Below are 21470 nucleotides of genomic sequence, written 5' to 3' on the forward strand. Positions count from 1 at the left end.
CTTCGCTGTCCCACGTCTGCTGCTTCTCCCTTTTCTTTATTCCTCCTCTTTTCCCCCTTTGATTCGTTTCTCACCGTCTGCTATCGGTCAAAAGTGGGTGTGTTTTTGTTTTGTTGGTGTGTGGTGTTTTTTTTTTCCCACCTCCTCGCTAGACTCTTCTGATTGGCTTAAGGGACTTAGTGGGGCTGGCTGTAAGAGGGGGGGGGGGGGGGCGAGGATTGTCAAAATACTGGATTTGGTTTGATCTGTTCCAGTTGAGGTAACTGGTACTCCACTCCCTACCCCCCCCCCCCAAACTCTCTATATATCTTTCTGGTTCCATTAGCTTGTCTGTGTGCGGTCCATGTCTGCAGGCAGACCCGACATATCAGAGATATACCAGAGGCTAAAAAAGAAATATTCCCTTAACAAGAAGAAAAAATAAATATATAAGCTTAGAGATATACAGGCTACATCTTCCCATCAGATTCCCCAGGACATGATCACTCCCCGAGACTTGGAGGATAACATTAAATATAGGTACAAAAATCAAACATGCCGAGTGGGGAGGGGGGGGGGAAGTATGGTTAGACAATCCCTGTTTAAGAGTGTAATGGCGGCGGGTGGCCGAAGCGAGGCGTATGTAGACAAACTCAGAGGACATGGGATTAATTACTGATGTGGAGCACCGCTGGTTGACCTAGCGAACAAAATGAACAGTTTTGTGTTGGGCTGAGGTAGCGAGAGAAACAAATCTGGACTTCAAAAGAAGCGAAGTAAAGTGAGTCCTCTTAACGGGATAAGTAGGTCAGTAAAGATCAAAATTACGTTCTAGATGTCCAGAGAACCTTCGGGTAGAGATTTGACCAGTGGTTGAAACAAATACGCTGGCCACTTAGAGATTGGACCAGTGGTTGAAACAAATACGCTTGCCACTTAGAGATTGGACCAGTGGTTGAAACCAATACGCTGGCCACTTAGAGATTGGACCAGTGGTTGAAACAAATACGCTGGCCACTTAGAGATTGGACCAGTGGTTGAAACAAATACGCTGGCCACTTAGAGATTAGACCAGTGGTTGAAACAAATACGCTGGCCACTTAGAGATTAGACCAGTGGTTGAAACAAATACGCTGGCCACTTAGAGATTGGACCAGTGGTTGAAACAAATACGCTGGCCACTTAGAGATTGGACCAGTGGTTGAAACCAATACGCTGGCCACTTAGAGATTGGACCAGTGGTTGATACAAATACGCTGGCCACTTAGAGATTGGACCAGTGGTTGAAACAAATACGCTGGCCACTTAGAGATTTGACCAGTGGTTGAAAAAAATACGCTGGCCACTTAGAGATTAGACCAGTGGTTGAAACAAATACGCTGGCCACTTAGAGATTGGACCAGTGGTTGAAACAAATACGCTGGCCACTTAGAGATTTGACCAGTGGTTGAAACAAATACGCTGGCCACTTAGAGATTAGACCAGTGGTTGAAACAAATAGGCTAGTGGCCACATGTCAAAGAATGTTCACAGAAAAATTCAAGAATCATTGAATTGTCTAAAAAGGTCTTTAGAAATAAAAACAAAATCGAGATATTGTGGCTCATTGTGGCTCATTGTTCAGTCTTGGTTACTGTCAATCCCATTATGCTGTACCTTAATTAGCAATTTATTATATCACTACATATAGCCTACAGTTTGTACCTGTGATAACATCACTGTGAATGGTTTCATCGTTGGATTTATACTCAATTTTACAAAACTTATAACAACTGTCTGTCTGTCTGTTTGTCTGTCTGATACAAATTTTGAACACGTTATTGCTCCCACTTACCATTTCGGATCAAGTTCAAACTTTTCACACTTATATAATGTTGAACACAACACATGAATTAAAAAAAAGGTAATTAAATAGTATTAATTTATTTTGTATGATGTTGAAAAAAGGGAAATAGTTTTCACAGTATTGAGATAAACGTCTGTAAATGTAGAGTTATTCCCCTTTAGATAATCTTTTTTTTTTTTTTAAATGTTTTTTTTTTAATTGTACTTTTTTCATTCTATGAGTTCGGTTTGAAACCATTAAAGTTCAGTCGACTTACTGTTTGTCACTTCAATGTGTTATGAGTTGAATCTACGAGAAGAGAAAGTATCTACTCACATAAAGCAAAGAAAACAAATGTTCCAAACACACACACACACACAAATTATCTTATAAATTAGTGACGTTCCAAACAGAAGATAATAACGTTCCACGCCTACGTCTCAGTCTAGTCGTGTGCGTGCTCATTAGAGGCTTCAACTCTGGAAAGTCATTGATTTTCCTGTCTGATTCAGGCAACCCATTCCTAGCCTACAGAAGGATCCTTAGAGATTAGTCTTAGCATATGAAATAACAAAAATAACACCGCTCACAATGACTGAACAGATACTAGCCAACAGATACTATCCAACAGATACTAGCCAACAGATACTAGCCAACAGATACTAGCCAACAGATACTTGTCAACAGATACTAGCCAACAGATACTTGTCAACAGATACTAGCCAACAGATACTATCCAACAGATACTAGCCAACAGATACTAGCCAACAGATACTAGCCAACAGATACTTGTCAACAGATACTAGCCAACAGATACTTGTCAACAGATACTAGCCAACAGATACTAGCCAACAGATACTATCCAACAGATGCTAGCCAACATATACTAGCCAACAGATACTAGCCAACAGATACTTGTCAACAGATACTAGCCAACAGATACTTGTCAACAGATACTAGCCAACAGATACTATCCAACAGATACTAGCCAACAGATACTAGCCAACAGATACTTGTCAACAGATACTAGCCAACAGATACTTGTCAACAGATACTAGCCAACAGATACTAGCCAACAGATACTATCCAACAGATACTAGCCAACAGATACTAGCCAACAGATACTAGCCAACAGATACTTGTCAACAGATACTAGCCAACAGATACTAGCCAACAGATACTATCCAGCAGATACTAGCCAACAGATACTTGTCAACAGATACTAGCTAACAGATACTAGCCAACAGATACTAGCCAACAGATACTTGTCAACAGATACTAGCCAACAGATACTAGCCAACAGATACTAGCCAACAGATACTAGCCAACAGATACTAGCCAACAGATACTTGTCAACAGATACTAGCCAACAGATACTAGCCAACAGATACTATCCAGCAGATACTAGCCAACAGATACTTGTCAACAGATACTAGCCAACAGATACTATCCTGCAGATACTAGCCAACAGATACTATCCAGCAGATACTAGCCAACAGATACTTGTCAACAGATACTAGCTAACAGATACTAGCCAACAGATACTATCCAGCAGATACTAGCCAACAGATACTATCCAGCAGATACTAGCCAACAGATACTTGTCAACAGATACTAGCTAACAGATACTAGCCAACAGATACTAGCCAACAGATACTATCCAGCAGATACTACCCAACAGATACTTGTCAACAGATACTAGCCAACAGATACTAGCCAACAGATACTAGCCAACAGATACTTGTCAACAGATACTAGCCAACAGATACTAGCCAACGATTTCTTTATGCTTTCTGTATGTTTCCTATATACGAAATAGAATAACGTCAAAAAGTACACAACGTATACAAGACATTATTTATTATTAATTCCTCTAGATTCTTTACATAGACCTATATAAACGTAGACTGAACCAGTCACCAACTTGCAAATTTTGTGTAGCGCAAAGTTTTGTCTGATTTGAGTGTTGTATTATAAAGCAGTTACCAGCAGAATAAAAAATATCTTTAGCCTAGATCTGTAATATAAGCGCAATAATTAAAACAACTTTTTTTCCCGCAATGTTAAAAAAAAGATATAAGTTTATTATGCTTATTATGACATGTAAGCATTATGAACTTTTATTTTTAAAATATAATTGTGTTAAGATTGGTCTCTCTGATGGCACCACATTTCCCTACCAACAAACCCTCAACAGTTTAAAGCGATGAGACGTGGGCCAATGAACAGTTTAAAGCGATGAGACGTGGGCCAATGAACAGTTTAAAGCGATGAGACGTGGGCCAATGAACAGTTTAAAGCCATGAGACGTGGGCCAATGAACAGTTTAAAGCGATGAGACGTGGGCCAATGAACAGTTTAAAGCGATGAGACGTGGGCCAATGAACAGTTTAAAGCCATGAGACGTGGGCCAATGAACAGTTTAAAGCCATGAGACGTGGGCCAATGAACAGTTTAAAGCGATGAGACGTGGGCCAATGAACAGTTTAAAGCCATGAGACGTGGGCCAATGAACAGTTTAAAGCGATGAGACGTGGGCCAATGAACAGTTTAAAGCGATGAGACGTGGGCCAATGAACAGTTTAAAGCGATGAGACGTGGGCCAATGAACAGTTTAAAGCGATGAGACGTGGGCCAATGAACAGTTTAAAGCGATGAGACGTGGGCCAATGAACAGTTTAAAGCCATGAGACGTGGGCCAATGAACAGTTTAAAGCGATGAGACGTGGGCCAATGAACAGTTTAAAGCCATGAGACGTGGGCCAATGAACAGTTTAAAGCCATGAGACGTGGGCCAATGAACAGTTTAAAGCGATGAGACGTGGGCCAATGAACAGTTTAAAGCCATGAGACGTGGGCCAATGAACAGTTTAAAGCCATGAGACGTGGGCCAATGAACAGTTTAAAGCGATGAGACGTGGGCCAATGAACAGTTTAAAGCCATGAGACGTGGGCCAATGAACAGTTTAAAGCGATGAGACGTGGGCCAAGGCTTGGGGAATTCATCCACACAAAATAGATCAAGTGCCAAAACGTAGTTTTAAAATTGAAGATCATTGGTTTTGTACGTGTACCAATGTGTTATATAGGTTTAGAATGGTGATCGGGAAAATGACGAGACTATAAATAGACTACTTTAGACGGAACTAGGGAATGATGGGAAATTAACAAAATAAGGAATTGTGGGAAGATGACAGTTGAAGTAGAAACTCACTCTTTAGCAAGCAAGATGTTAGTTTTTGTTTTAGAACTGTGACATTAGGACTGTGCCCTATTATTGTATATTAAATAACTTTTCTCAAGTTTATAAAGTCTTATCAAGTTATTCATAGACTTTAATATATGTTGTGTGGTTTGAATCGAACTTCAGTTAGTAAGAATGACTTCATTCTAGATCTACATTTTCAACGAAACACCACATCCAACAAGATCTTGGGTTTTCTACGTGTACCAATGTGTCTTGCACCAAATAACTTTCAATCATCAGAGCGATGAAGTTGTGTACACGTCATAACTATCCCTTTAATTTACAGTACAACTGCTGCCGATCAGGTTTCCGGCTTTCAGAACGAGGCTGCAGTCTAAGGGCACGACATGGAAGAGGATACTCCCTGGCTGGACACTTGAGCAGGGACAGTCAGAGAGGGGGAGGGAAATGGCCCCTGAAGTTGAGCAAATAGCTTGAATGTCAGAGGACAAGGGAAGAGGAAGATATTTAAGACATGCGCAGAAATGGACAGAGGAAGTTACAGAGATGGGACTTTTTAAAAAGTGCCGTTAGAAAATGGAACAAATTTTAAAAGGATTAACTTAAGAACTAGAAAAAGAAAAACTAAGTTCAGTAAATAGAAGGACACGGTGAAAAGAAACGAAATAATTTATTGAAAGGAACTGCAGGAGACCAGAAGTTAGTCAATACAATAAAGTATAAGTACTTTTTAATGTCTAATAATCAATTAACTAGCAATAGATTGTAGTATCGCTAAACCCCCTTAATAGATTGCAGTATCCCTAAACCCCCTTAATAGATTATAGTATTCCAAAACCCCCTTAATAGATTATAGTATCCCTACCCCCCCCCCTTAATAGATTGTAGTATCCCTAAACCCCCTTAATAGATTATAGTATCCCTAAACCCCCTTAATAGATTATAGTATCCCTAAACCCCCTTAATAGATTATAGTATCCCTAAACCCCCTTAATAGATTATAGTATCCCTAAACCCCCTAACCCTAAAAAAAAAATCTCCTACATTTTTCGACTCTGTCAATGTAGATCTTGTCTTTAGGACTTTCCATTATTCTCCCTCACACTTCAATAACTGAGAGAAATTTCTAGAATTGAATTAACTAGAAAATATCCAATCGTTTCTATAAACTGTTTACAACCTAGAGCTCAAGAGTCAAACCATTTGGCTTGATATTTATATGTGGGTTGTTTTTTTTTTTTAAAGGAAGAATTCGTTGTTTTTTTTTTAGTCTTTGTATTTACCCATAACTATAGACATATAGGAAATAGATTGGCTAACCTGAATATATATATATAGGCTGCGATTTCGAACTCAAGTCAAACTTGTGCTATATTAATTTGAAACGGACGAAGAGATTATGGAAATTATCTTCACCGATATCAAAATCTTAAATGAAATAAAGTCAAACTTTATTGAAAATTGAAACCACCATGATACCACACACGTAATATAATTTACTAATTGATACACCAACTTTATATATTAAAATCGTATTGAACTATATTCGCACCTATTTCATATTTACATTATTGTACGTAATTAAAAACATTGGCTACTCAGATAATATCATAATAGGATTACATACAAAGTGGCACCACTTTGGTGGTGGTAAGTGTAAGCTATCCTAGAAACAGATGAATCGTAGCCTCAGTGTAATGTAATCAGATTTTTGTTTTAAGGTGAAAGCATGTAAACTCTGCCAATGCTTTCAAAACTTGCTCGAGCCCAGGAAGTTTTATCTCAGGTGCTCTGCCACTTCTGATTGAAACCCAGCATGCCACTTCAGTGTTACGCGATTCCGACAGAGCGATTCCATGAACTGGTCAAGCCTTGTTACCGTCTGGTCAAGTGCCCCGAGATCTCCAGAGGCCCTTCTTTCCATTCCATGCTCACCTTGTCCAAAATCAGTTGCAAGGGGAGTGACTGTGTGCGAGAGGGGGGCGAGTCAAGTAAACTGTAACACGTGACATATTAATTAAAACCATATGTGACACAAGGCTTTGGGCCTCATGGCCTGGCCCCTAACGGACTAGTTCACTTTGTGGAGCCAATCTCAATAGTCGATGCCATGATAAGATTTTAAGATGCCAATTCCGTTTTCGTATCTGTTACAGGAAAATTTCTTTATAAGGAATGTAGAGACTTTCAACGTTTCTAGTAGACTTGAGTCTTTTTAACGCAAATAATAATAAAAAATGATGATAAAATAATAATGGCCGAGATTTACTGTTGGTTTCTAACGAAGATCGATTCTGACAGTGCCAGAGAATGAATATTAGTTCGTTATTCACATAATAATCAGAATGTTTCGCTATGAATGATGTTATTTTGATTATATGCTGGCCGTGGGATGTGTGCATCGGACTGTCGTCACCATTGTCCAGAGTTCCAACCTTGCACTCCGCCATTTCTTACCGTCATGCAGATTTGACCTTTGACCTAATAATCTTTCTGACAGAACGTCCGAGACTTCCGGGTCAAATTTAGAAGCAGAAATGTTTGGGCTGTTAGACATAATGTCGTTTTTTTTAATTAATTAATTAATTGATTTATTTTAAATTTGTAAATCTTTTCTTTAAACATTGAAGTAGATGACCTTTTTTTAAGCATAAGTTACTTGAAGTACTTTGAACAACCCGGTGTTTGACCTACTTTAAAAGAACAAGCTTGTTAACCTACTTTAAGCAATTAGGTCGTAGACGAACTTGAAAGTTGAAACAAAGTAAACAAAAACCTTTAAACCTATAGAGCAACCTATTCAGATGTGTAGTCGAATTCATTTAAAACACACATACACATGTTGGTGTCAGGAGAACTAGATGGATACTAGATAGTACAACATTGTAAAACTAAATCAGAGATTCCAGCCCAATGTTTCAGTAATCTAAAACTTCTTTTGAAAGTTGGATTTTCTGTAAAATGATTTGTGTTATTGTTAGATTTGTTTGGTTATTTCAAGAAGAAAACCCCCCATATGTTTGTGTGCTGAATCTGGGCGGTGGGTTACCAGCCTACTGGCCCCTAGTCTAGCATGTGCTCTACATTCAAATGTTTCAAACAATAACTGAATTAAACACCACGATCCTGACCGGCCAGAATGCCAACATTAAGATCAACTCTCTCTCTAGAAGTTATCTCACTGAACTAAACAAAACGCCCAAAGAAAACTTCTGCTAGAAAGATTAAGAAAAAAAAAGAGAGATGGTCGAAATGATGAAAGAAGGCCTCGGTCTGTGTTAATAAGCCATATATAATGGCAGATAGGGAACGAGGCAGCCGTTGCAGAAGAAACTTTTGTTTTGACGAAACTCGATCCTTTTTCGGGTGTTTCCCCTCAACGCATCTACGGACCTACTTTCTCTAAACATCCCAGGATGCTTTGGACGAGACGTTCCTGGGAAAGATGAGCCTCTTGATGATGGTAGTCCTACAATAACATCTAATTATGGATTATTTAGAGTTGAACACTTAACCAAAACTTATGTGTGTGTCTGTGCGTGCGCGTGTGTGTTATTTAAACTTCAGATTATTTTTTAAAAAATTATCTCAACATTGAAAAGTGTTTTTCTGATCTCAAGCGTTCTTCATTCAGGACAGAAGAATAAAAAGTACAGTAGCTATAATACATTGAACACTCAACCATAATTTACAAATAGAAAATCAAAATCTTATGAAACACACAGAAAGACACAAAGATAGAGGCACATTTCTTATTCCATACGCTAGAACAAATTCTTACAAGTGCTCCTTCTTCCTTAGTGTCATTAACAGAATGGAAAGGGTTGCCTGAATCAGCCAGGAAAATCGACGATTTGGCAGAGTTTAAGTCGTTGATTAATATGCATCATTGACGTAATTATCTTCTTTTTTTGAAGTAACGTCTGTAAGTAGCAAGACATGGCAGAGACACGTTTCTGAACCAGGACCTTCAATTTCAGCTGTTTTAGGTGAGTTACAACTTTAGTTTAGATCTAATAGAATGTTAGGTGAGCTACAACTTTAGTTTAGATCTAATAGAATGTTAGGTGAGTTACAACTTTAGTTTAGATCTAATAGAATGTTAGGTGAGCTACAACTTTAGTTTAGATCTAATAGAATGTTAGGTGAATTACAACTTTAGATTAGATCTAATAGAATGTTAGGTGAATTACAACTTTAGATTAGATCTAATAGAATGTTAGGTGAATTACAACTTTAGATTAGATCTAATAGAATGTTAGGTGAATTACAACTTTAGATTAGATCTAATAGAATGTTAGGTGAATTACAACTTTAGTTTAGATCTAATAGAATGTTAGGTGAATTACAACTTTAGATTAGATCTAATAGAATGTTAGGTGAATTACAACTTTAGTTTATATCTAATAGAATGTTAGCTAATAAAATCAACTTTAGCATTTTTTAGTTGTTAATCGGATTACAATTATGAGGACAAGTTGTAATTAAATAATTTCTTAACAGGTTTTATGCCTAAGGTAGAGGCAAAGTCACCCCCCCCCCCTTATATGTGATGCATTTTCTCTTTCAGGTATCCAACAGTGTCCAAAAAGAAGATGAGCTGACATAAACATAAAGATAATGATGTAGAAACTTGATTAAAGCCATGGAAGAGTGAAAACACAAACAGGGATGAGCAGACATTCAGCTGGCAATGAGAGAAGATTGAAAAGAAAAAAAACATTCTGTTTGGGCTATTCGGTGAGATTGGCGCAAGAAGGCAACTCCTTCACAGCCAACATATTCAACATCAGCTAGGTTCCAAGGGAATAAAACTAATGCTACTACCATTGATGCACTTATATTCCAGCAGTGGGGAAATAAATTCTGGGTCAGATGAGTGGAAACCTCAACCACGAACAAAGAATTTGTCGATAAAAGTCTTTGATTTTAACTGTTTACTTTAGGAGGAAGCCATGCATTAAACAGCTAAACATTTTGTGATGCCTTTTATTGCCTCTTTATTTAAAAATGTTGTCTTAATCTCAGAAAAAAGGTTTTCTGTTCTATTTACTTCTATAATACATTTAGTAAGAAAATAAAGTTCAAAGGCAAAGTCACCCCATTTTTTTTTCATTTTTGAAAAATGGCATTTAAGCCCCCCAAAAGTATTTTCCCTATAATGTACTGACTTTATTTAATGTTTTAATTGATGTACAGGCATCCACTCTGTAGGAAAATAAGTTTATAGTAGTTTAAGTGTACTTTAGTTATGCGAAAATGAAGTTGGAAGTTGAAAAGTGGGCAGTCACTCCGTTTCAAGGTAAAAGATAAGATAATGACTTTGACATGAAAATGTTAGTACTAAATAACGACTGCTGTCTTTGTGTGCTAGATATAATCGTGAGAGTTTGTTTTGCTGTTACTTGATTTCTTGACCACATCTAATTGAAACAACACAGTTAACGCCCTTGTGACAATAGAGATGTCATTACATCTCTCTTTGATCTCTTGTACGAAATCTTTTGGGGTCATTTCTTCCGTCCGGCAGGCCTGGTCCAAAGTGTGAAGGTGTCCGGCTTTCCTCCTGTAGTTTACTTCAGTTTATCCTTCAATCGAATTCAGTCCCTAATATTATTTGTTTCAATACACCAACACACATGTAGATGGACAAGATTCTTCATAATTAGATGTCCGTTTATTGGAGGCGCGGTGGCCGAGCGGTAAATCGCTTGGCTTCCGAACCGTAGGGTCCCGGGTTCGAATCCTGGTGAAGACTGGGATTTTTTATTGCGGGATCTTCGGGCGCCTCTGAGTCTACTCAGCTCTAATGGGTACCTGACATTAGTTGGGCAAAAGTAAAGGCGGTTGGTCGTTGTGCTGGCCACATGACACCCTCGTTAACCGTAGGCCACAGAAACAGATGGACATCATCTGCCCTATAGACCACAAGGTCTGAAAGGGAAACTTTACTTTTTTGTTAAAGCTTTTAAGAAACGTGTTAACCAGTGCCCGTCAAGATCTTTGATTCTTACAATTCACTCTGTCTGTCTGTCTGGTAAAAAGTGTGAACACGTTATTCTCGGATGAAGTTGAAACTTTTCGCAATTATTCATAGACGTCGACAATACATGAATAAATAAAAAAAAACAAATTAGTTAATTAATTACTTATTATTACTTATTTTGTTTGATACCAACAAGGGAAATTAATCCTCCAGCATTTCACAGGTGTGGTTAATATGTTGTTTTTTCCACTTCAAAATTGTACACGTTCTCTCCTCCACACCCACTGTAGCATCAGGTGGAAACTTTTAAACAATTTGTTATTGTAGGTTACCTAAACATGAATCAATTTTAAAAAAATTAGCCGATTAGTCAATTATTGGTAATTAATTATTATGCTTGATATAAAAAAGGGAAATAGCTTCTACATTCTTGTAGTTGTAGGTGCGGAGTTCTTCCCCTTTGATAAAATAAGTTTTTTTGGTGGTGTCACCCATGAGCAGCGCCCAGTTGGTGGACTCGGTCATTTGTCCGTGAATGGTGTAGCCCCGCACCACCCCTGTCCACTTAGTAGTAGACTTAGTCTGCAGTAAGACGCATCACAAAAGGGACAGCACCAAGGCATGTCTTTTAATTGTATTTCTTGGTCATGATAATAACTTTGAAAGAGCGGACAACGTGGATTGACGTGAGAAGCTCTTCCTTGACTCCCTGGACACACAGTCTGCTCACAAACTACATTCTGAAGTCGATGTGCATAGAGTTCCCAAGCTTGGCGTGAAACATGAGAAACACGAACTACTGCGAAAAGTTGCTTCCTCATATACTTATATCTACTCACATCTCAATCTATCAAATTTGTAACTATTTATTTTTCCTAATTTTCATTCTCGGATCAAGTTAAAATTTTGCACAATTATTTAGAAAACAACACATGGATGAAACAACAAAAACAACTGACCAAATAGTTAATTAAATAATTATTCATTAATTTTGTTCGATATCGAAAAAAAGCTATTGCTATAAATGTGGAGTTTTCCCCCCTATATACGTGTTGTTGTTTTTTTTAACGTATTTTGTATATTTTGTATGTTTAAATTTCCTTTAATTATGTCCTCCTTTTTTTGTCCTCCTAAAAGGGTAGGGGGTGCAGGTATCTTATTAGCTGTCACCGTCATGCCTGGAGACGGGACGGACGTATAAAAGAGTTAGGTCCAGTGTACTTTACTTTTCATAAGTACTCCCAGTGCTAGAAGGGTTTACAGTAAGCTCCAGATTTGAACTAACTACTTATAACAGTGGTACACAATATTTTTCTTCTGGGGGTTGGGGTCATATAAATTGAGAACACTCCTTAATGTTATTGACAGTAGGTGAAGAAAATAGGGCGAAAAAAAAAAAAAGAACTACGGACCGGCCGAACCAAACATGTCGGGTTTATTTCCTATGGCGTCTAGTAAGACGTGCCATTTTCAATAGCCAAGGTTTGACACTGCTGTTCTGGATTCTATTGAAATCTAAATACTAAGAATTCACAAAATCTACATTACGCAGATTCTGGATTTTTTGTAGATCTAAACTTAGACTGAATTCTATTTCTTATCTTATCTTATATGATACAGACGTTACTTCAAAAAAGAAGATGATTACGTCCTACGCGTCATGCATTCAGTCATGCATATTAACCAATGACCTAAATTCTGCCAAGTCACTGGTTTTCCTGGCTAGCTCAGGCAACCCATTCCATGCTCTAATAGCGCTAGGGAAGAAAGAGCATTTGTACAAATTTGTCCTAGCATATGGGACGAGGAATGTGCCTTATCTTTGTGTCTTTCTGAGTATTTTGTTAAATTTTATTTTTGTATTTGAAGATTATGGTTCAGTGTTTTATGTATAATTGCTACTTTACTTTTAAGTCTTCTATCCTGAAGCAGTGGCGTAGCATCCATGGCGCGAAGGGGCTCAATGAACCCGGGCCCACGACCAAAAGGGACCCAATGCTGTGGGGGTAGCAACAATGGCGTGAAGGAATTCATTACGCTTGGGCCCATGCCTCAAGGCCAGTTGGAGCCCACAACTTAGGAAGAACATTTGGTTGTTCATTAGAAACACTTTGAAGTCGTTTAACTCTGTTAAGAAGTTATAAAAACATTGACTTTTAAGACACTATTAATTATATGCAGTCCTAACTGAATGAAACGTTAAAACATAATTACTTATTTAAAAAAAAAAGGTATGATCTTTACATTGGAATGTCTTTGCATTTAGATTACTCACTTTTTGTCACTCACTAAATTTGTCTTATTGGCTGGAGGGGGGCCCACCAAGATGTTCTTGAACCCTGGCCCACGATACCTTGCTACGCCACTGCCCTGAAGGCTTTCTAAATTTAGTGTATTAATGATTTAAAGGGAAAAAGCAACTCTAATTGACAGGCCAAATCGTTGAGTGGGACTTGATACAAGCCAACGTTCTATGAAAGCTTTGTTTTTTTGAAATGGTGTTTTTACATTTCAGAGACACTAGTGACCCAAAAGTATTTATGTTCAACTTGCGTGAAATAAGATTTCTATCCCAACATGTTCACACTTGTGCTTCTCGTGTTTCAGCTAACCTTGCAATAAATGCTTCTCCTAAATTGAAGTAGTTGTTTTTTCTTTCGTTAAATGATGCCATTTAATATCCAGTCCACATTTTGTACTTGTTCAGTTCAACTCAACTTCCGTTCATTTCACCGGTTTGTCTGCTACGTGCTCTATCTCTGGGCGTCTTGAACCCTGCGATGTTAGCACATCGTATTACAGCGCTAGCTGACTTTCTAGATCATGTACCTTCCGTTGACTGTAGACCATTTTCTTCTTCCTTTTCTATATCATTTAGATAATTTCAGATACTGTACTGTACACCTTTTTTTCAAGTTACGGCGTCACGATGTCAACTTAACGACTGCCGGTGTCAGCTTACAGCAATGTCAATGTCCATACACCCCCAGCTCAGCCCGCTGTCAATTGTCCAGCAGTTCTTGGTCAACATGCCAGGCAAATGACAATAAAGAACATCAAAATGCGCGCGCAGCTCTCTAATGCAAAATGGAAGATCCTCTTTTTAAAACTTTTAAACAGTGAATCCAACCTTTCCCTTGAGACACCGTGCCCCCGTGACTAGAGTGCCATAGTTCTCTGCCCCTCCCCACTCTTTATCACCACCAGTTTTGCCCGTGTTTTTTGTCCCTTGGAGTAAATATAAGAAGATGATGTTTTAAAAGCAACATGAGCCCAGGACATCGCGCAGGCTAAAAGCGGGGCGGGGATGTACGCCGGGCGCGACACCGGAGTCTGAGCCGAGGTACCCAAACAGTGGCGCGGAGAGTTTTGTCAAATACGGCAAACAATGGGCGGGGAAAGGAAATCTTTTGGCCCCCCTCGTAAGACGCCCATGTTTGGTGAGTGTCTAGGCATCTGTTGCCTCGGATTATTCACACCCTGCTAGTTTTCGGATGGGGAAATGACACGGGAATAGGGCGGAGAAGAATTTTGTAACCCCTTTATTTTCTCTGCCCACAGATTAGAATATTTGGTGAATTATAGCGTACAGCATTTATAGCAGTAACATACTTCAACGCTGAGGTCATAACATAGAGGCTATAAAACTATACACAAAGGCTATAGCACTATAACATAGTAACATAGTTATAATACATCTTTAACATATATATTCGGCCTATAACATTATACATAGAGGGTAAAAGGTCAATACATAGAGTTTCTAACACTAAATGTTACAATGTAATCATGGCACAATAGGCCTGTATTCAAAAGTTAAATCTAAAATATAAATAGAGTGACCCTAATGCAGCTGTTTAGCTTGAGAATTTTCGTTTAAATGACGTAATTCCGCTTTATGAAACGAAAAAAATGTGAAATTATGAAAAGATTAAACACACAATAATAAAACACAATGTAACTTAATTTCAATAATAAGTTCACAAAAATAGACTTGACATGAAGCTTGAAGCTTATTGACTGACCCCGATGTAAGTTAGAAATAGAAAATTCTCCAACCTTCTCTTACCGGAAACAAATTATTTTCCTTAATATTTAATTCTTAGAGACTCGAAACTTCTAGGATTACAATGTAGAAATCAGCTTCTTGTTTACACTTCTCATGGGACCTTGGCGCGAACAACAAATGACGCTAAAAGACAAAAACATATAGGCCATAACATTATAACATACAGGCTTTAACACTACAAAATAGAGGCGATAACACTATAACAGAGACAACATAACATTATAACATCGAGGCTATAACATTTTAACAAGACATGTGACAGAAGCTTCTACTGACTTATGCGTTGAACTAGACAATGTCAAGGACGCTCAATTTCACTTTAAAGTTGCCAACTATATAAGAGTTACAAATGCAGGATGAAAAGAAAAAATTATCCAATGATTATCTCATTTATGACATCTATATGTCACTGCACTTTATAAAAATAGTTTATCAACATTAAACACTTCCCTGTTTGTACACCACATGCACCAAAAGTCTTGCTATTTATAGTTTTTCCGCTCTATCGCAGGTAATGGCAATGTCTTCGATTCCGAAGATTAAAGACGAATGTAGCTACATGGCTACGCAAACGCATTAGCGACCTGCATGCTTTTCCTCAACTAATGCAGACAAAGCCGATGTCCGCCAAGGGTCAACTAGGTGACTAGGTGAGTTTGAGTTTAAAAAAAAAACTCATGGGTGACCCCATTAGGTCCGCTCCATGTTTAGTAACCAAATTAGGTAAAAATGCAGCCTGAATATCAAAATCTGTGAACTACAATCTATTAAAGTCCCATTTCCCTCCATAAAAAATATACATTTAAATCATGATTAATGATTGCACGATATTTTCTACATGTCGATAAAGAGATGGACAAATTGTTTAAAAATCTGGTTTAAGTGATCTTAAAAAAACATTATGCAGTTAAAAAAACATTCTTAACAAAAATTGTGATTTTCTTTGCGGCTGTATAGTTTCTTAGTTTTAAACATGGTGTAGACTATTTCTAAAAAAAAAACAAAAAAAAAACTGATTGATAATAAATTTTAAAAAGTGGTTCACTTTCAGAAGAACAAAATGAGGCCATTCCACCTAAACCTTTTATGCTATAGGAAACAATATTTTCTAATCGTTTACAGTTTTTAAGATATAAACCTTTCAGACGGACGTGCGGACGAACGGACAGACAGACTGCACAAACTAATAGCGTTTTTTTTTCTTACGACGGCAGTTGAAAACTGATAGAAAGTCATACTTTTAGAAGTGCCGAAGTAATGAGTCAGTGAGTTGGTCATTCACAGTGGGCTTTGACGTTTATATATACCATACAAAAAAAATAAAAAATAAAAGTGTTTGGCACACCAGTCCTTGCCCCCACTGTGATGCGACCCACGGACCATTAAGTTTGCTAATGTCAGGCCTCAAAGATTGAATATAAAGTTACCTACGCTACGACTCGTGAGAACAAACCAATCCTTTGTTTTTTGCCCTGTTGAAATAGTGGGCGCATTTCCGTTAAAAAGTCCGAGCTCTGTTCCACACAAATGTCAATGAAGCCAGCAAGGTCTAGGAAAGTTATCTAGAATAAATGGAGTTAAATTATTTTTTTTTATGCCTACGAAGCTGTGTGCTACTTACGTCACGTGATACATGCTATTAAAAATAATCATTTCGAATGTCTATAAATCAAAGTCATTTTAATGAGACCTGGAGAAAAAGAACAAAAGGCAATTAAATGGCTTTTACTAAAGCGGTAATTAACATCTGTAAATCACCGGTCTGAGGTCCAACCAGGGGCGTATCAGTGGTTTCAAGAGGTGGGATGTGCTACGTAGTTTCTGTTTGGTGGGACTGAATGTGTGTGTGTGAGAGAGAGAGAGAGAGAGAGACTGAGAGGGAAAGAGAAAAGGCTTGACGAGGATTCAGGAGCGGACACCAAAAGGTGATGACATATTATCACGGACATCATTTTAATTAACCCCATCCCCCACCCCCCTTTCCCTGTGATAAGAGCAGTCCGCCGACGCTCAATGGGGACAACTCAGAATGGTGGGACATGGATGAGCCATGGATGAGCCAACGTGTTTGTTCAAGCCACTACTCTAGGTATGTCGTTCTGGTGGCGCTGTTTGGGGGGTGGGGGGGAAGATCGGTAATGAAAAAAAAAATGAGTGAGGGGGGGTCTCGGCTTTAATGAGTTTAAAGTTAATAATCTTATCACCTTCGAGAAGGAATGGGTCGCGAGCGGAGAGGAATCAATCTACGTGGCCCGTGCATGACGTGATGGGGCCCGCATCGGCTGACTTCCGTATGACGTGCCAAGAGCAGACAGCCTCGTCTTAGAATACTCACCGCCACGGGGATGGAAAGAAGGAAAGAAACAGACAAGGATGAAATGGAGAGACAGAATCTGTTCAATGAGTTTTTGCTTTCCTGACACGACTTTTTCTCTTTCTTTACCGCCGGACACAACTCAAGGACTGCAACTCTATTGGATTCTGCTCGTTTTCCTATTATCTCCCTTAAAATTTGATACCAACCCCTCCCACCGCCATCTTTTTTTTTTCCCGTTTCCTAATTCGCTTTTCTCCCGCGTCCTGCTACCTCTAACATCCACCACCACCACCACCCCTTTCTCTTGACTAGACCCACAACGCCCCTACCCAAAAAGCAGTGAGTGTTAGGTTCCGGCTGCTGTATTGACGTGCACGGCTTCCGTAAATAGCTGGGACTCTGGTCGGCCGGGCTCTGACGTTATTTTCATTATTTCAGGTCCGAAACTTGAGACGTTGCCCTCTGGAAAGCCTCGGACCCGGCGATTCAATTATCTCGTTTGCCCAAGTGAATCCTATTTCGAGGAAGATTTCCCCTCTACGCTTCTTCTTCTCCCCTCCCCCTGTAGCTCATGTACCCCTCCCTACCAGCCTCCCAGTTAGCATACGTGCACCTCCTTACATCGTGATAGCATCTTAGACTTTCAACATGAACTTGGAAGAGGGGCCCAGGGTATGAGAGATAAGTGGAGTCTTAAGTAAAGGACTGGTCAGTCAGAGTCTAGGGTGTGTAGGATATGGTCTAGCGCTACTCATCAAGTAAGTCACGAGACGTGGTCAAAATAAGAATTCTCACCAACCCTTTGCTAGAAATAGTTTTGTTTAACAAGAGCTTGGACTTGACCCATTCATCACTGGGACCTGAAGGCAGCTTGACATCGTCTTGTCTCGCAGACAACAAGGACTTGAGCTATCATCTTGTTTCTTGGACCACAAGGACATGAGGAAAACATCTTGTCTCTTGGACCACAAGGACTTGAAGACTAAGTTGAAGAAGACATCAACTTGTCTCTTGGACCACAAGGACTTGAAGAAGACATCATCTTGTCTCTTGGACCACAAGGACTTGAAGAAGACATCATCTTGTCTCTTGGACCACAAGGACTTGAAGAAGACATCATCTTGTCTCTTGGACCACAAGGACTTGAAGAAGACATCATCTTGTTTCTTGGACCACAAGGACACGAGGAAAACATCATCTTGTCTCTTGGACCACAAGGACTTCAAGAAGACATCATCTTGTCTCTTGGACCACAAAGACTTGAAGAAGACATCAACTTGTCTCTTGGACCACAAAGACTTGAAGAAGACATCAACTTGTCTCTTGGACCACAAAGACTTGAAGAAGACATCAACTTGTCTCTTGGACCACAAGGACTTCAAGAAGACATCAACTTGTCTCTTGGACCACAAGGACTTCAAGAAGACATCAACTTGTCTCTTGGACCACAAAGACTTGAAGAAGACATCAACTTGTCTCTTGGACCACAAGGACTTCAAGAAGACATCAACTTGTCTCTTGGACCACAAGGACTTCAAGAAGACATCATCTTGTCGAGTGTTAGAAGTAAGAAAAAGTCAAAACTAAATCAGAAAAAAGTTTCAGCTGTTGAACTTTCATTTGATTCTAGTCTACGACTTACTTTTATTTACCAACTTCAAATTCTACTTTTAAAAAAAAAAAGCTACGTTATTCATGTTGGTAGAAAGTCAGAGAAAGAGAACAACTTAGTCATTCTCCCCGTTGTGTCAACTAGCTCAGAATGAAATATTTTAATATTTGTCTTTTATCTGGAAACATTCCTACAGCTCAGTAGTCTAACACAAACTTAAACTGAACTCTATATTTAAGTGTGTGTGTGTTGGGGGGGGGGGGGGAATTCTTATTATATGTTCAAAATAGTTGAAAACAAAAAAAATAGTTGTGTGTGTGGCTGGACTAAAAATGTTTTATGTTATTTTTTTATTTCTCTAGAATGTAATTGAAACATTTTTTTTTCTAATCCTTTCCTGAAAAATTTCTGCTCTTTTGAAGAAAGTTTTAGTCGAAATACTTTTTAACATTTTGAAATAATTGTCTAAAATTTCGTTTGTAAAACAACCAATGTTTAAAAACTGAACAAAACTTATGAAACCTCAACATTAAAATCATCCCGAAGTCATCTATCTAAGACAGGCACAAGAAAAACATACATTCTATGTAACGCGTTCGCAAATAGCTCCATGTTTGAACAAGACAATGTTTTCATTTTCTTAAAATCATTTCGTCGTAATACGTTCTAAATAACGCGAACATTTTTTGTATTGGACGCACTTCTGGACTAGTTCCTCTACTAACTTTGTCTTAATCTGTATGACTTACAGTCTAGAGCATCCGCAAAGATCCTATAAAAGGAAAGCTATAAAAACTATAAGTAGATAGATAGATAGATAGATAGCAGACAGACAGTCAGACAGACAAACAGACAAATAGATAGACAGATAGATAGATAGATAGATAGATAGATAGATAGATAGATAGATAGATAGATAGATAGATAGATAGATAGATAGACATACAGTCAGACAGACAAACAGACAAATAGATAGATAGATAGATAGATAGATAGATAGATAGATAGATAGATAGATAGATAGATAGATAGATAGATAGATAGATAGATAGATAGATAGATAGATAGATAGATAGACATACAGTCAGACAGACAAACAGACAAATAGATAGATAGATAGATAGATAGATAGATAGATAGATAGATAGATAGATAGATAGATAGATAGATAGATAGATAGATAGATAGATAGATAGATAGATAGATAGATAACAGAAAATGAAACACTTTGATAATAAGGAAGACTACATTATTTAACATGCACACATCGAGCCCCAACATGACCTAAATATGAAATCAAATAATCACATGACCTGCCCACTTCATGTAGAACAAACAATGGAAGGAGAAGACGACAAAGAAAGGAAAGTGAAAACAGAGAGACACATTTCTAAACGAGTAAATTATTTTGTAACTTCTGGTCTCTTGTGACAATCTAATGGCACGCGACTTTTGTTCATCTCGATTTAAGGCTTCAAATGAAAAAGTTTTGTAAGATACAGTCCATTTTTTGTGTGTGTATATTGTGTAATAACTAAATGCCACACCGCCCCAAATGACACACTTTGTTTAAACTCAATGTCTGCCGGCTTCCCATAATTCCATACTGCCTGTTTGTTTGAATCAAAACATCACTTATAAAAAAAAACTAAAGTGGAAGCAAAAAAGAAAATGGCGTCTAAAACAAAGGGAAAGAAGAATGTACGTCCGTTGGAATTTGAAACTGTAGACTTGACAAGTCAATGTTGCGCATGTCTCGTAATTGAACTTCTGCCACTTTCTACAAGAGTTCTCTTCTCCTGATGAGGTCCAGAGTTCTCATTGGTTGTTATCGGAGACCCAGATTGTGGAGAGGAGGGCGAGGCCGAGACTGGAGTGGAGTACAATTATAGTCCAGAAGACGCGAAGCTAATCAAGGTATCTGTGTTATATCATATACAAACTGTGGGGGCGTGGTGGCCATATCCGAGTCTTGCTCAACCCAATCTAACAGAGAAATATTTGTATTTGAATCATATTTATATCGCTGGTACAAATAGTTGGTCTCCATTCTTTCGAAATCACTTCTGTAAAAATGACAAATCTGTAGAGGTAAAGCACATGCGCGTAGAACTTGAGGCTGGGTTGGGGTAAAGCGTGAGTATATCTTACATTCTTAGCAGACGTCACTGTAGAACTCAGTGTCTTGTCTTAGTTCTAAAAGCTTTAGTTTTGTCCCAAGCTACACTCCTAGACATCTTTAATCTCTACCAATTTAGTTTGATACCTAAGTAAAATGTACTCACTATATAGCCCTTCATTTCTGCTATAGGAAGATCGAGAAGCAATCTTCTACACTTTACCCGGTACCAAAAGGCCGACTATTCTTGATCAAACAATCTTCATCACAGAGGCGTAGTGAGGAAGGTAAGGGGGCACGATACCCCGGGCGCCACACTGGGGGGGGGGGGCACCACACGCAGAGAGGCGTCAAA

Source organism: Biomphalaria glabrata, chromosome 3 (genome assembly GCF_947242115.1).
Source record: "Biomphalaria glabrata chromosome 3, xgBioGlab47.1, whole genome shotgun sequence".
In the NCBI taxonomy this organism is placed as follows: Eukaryota; Metazoa; Mollusca; class Gastropoda; family Planorbidae; genus Biomphalaria; species Biomphalaria glabrata.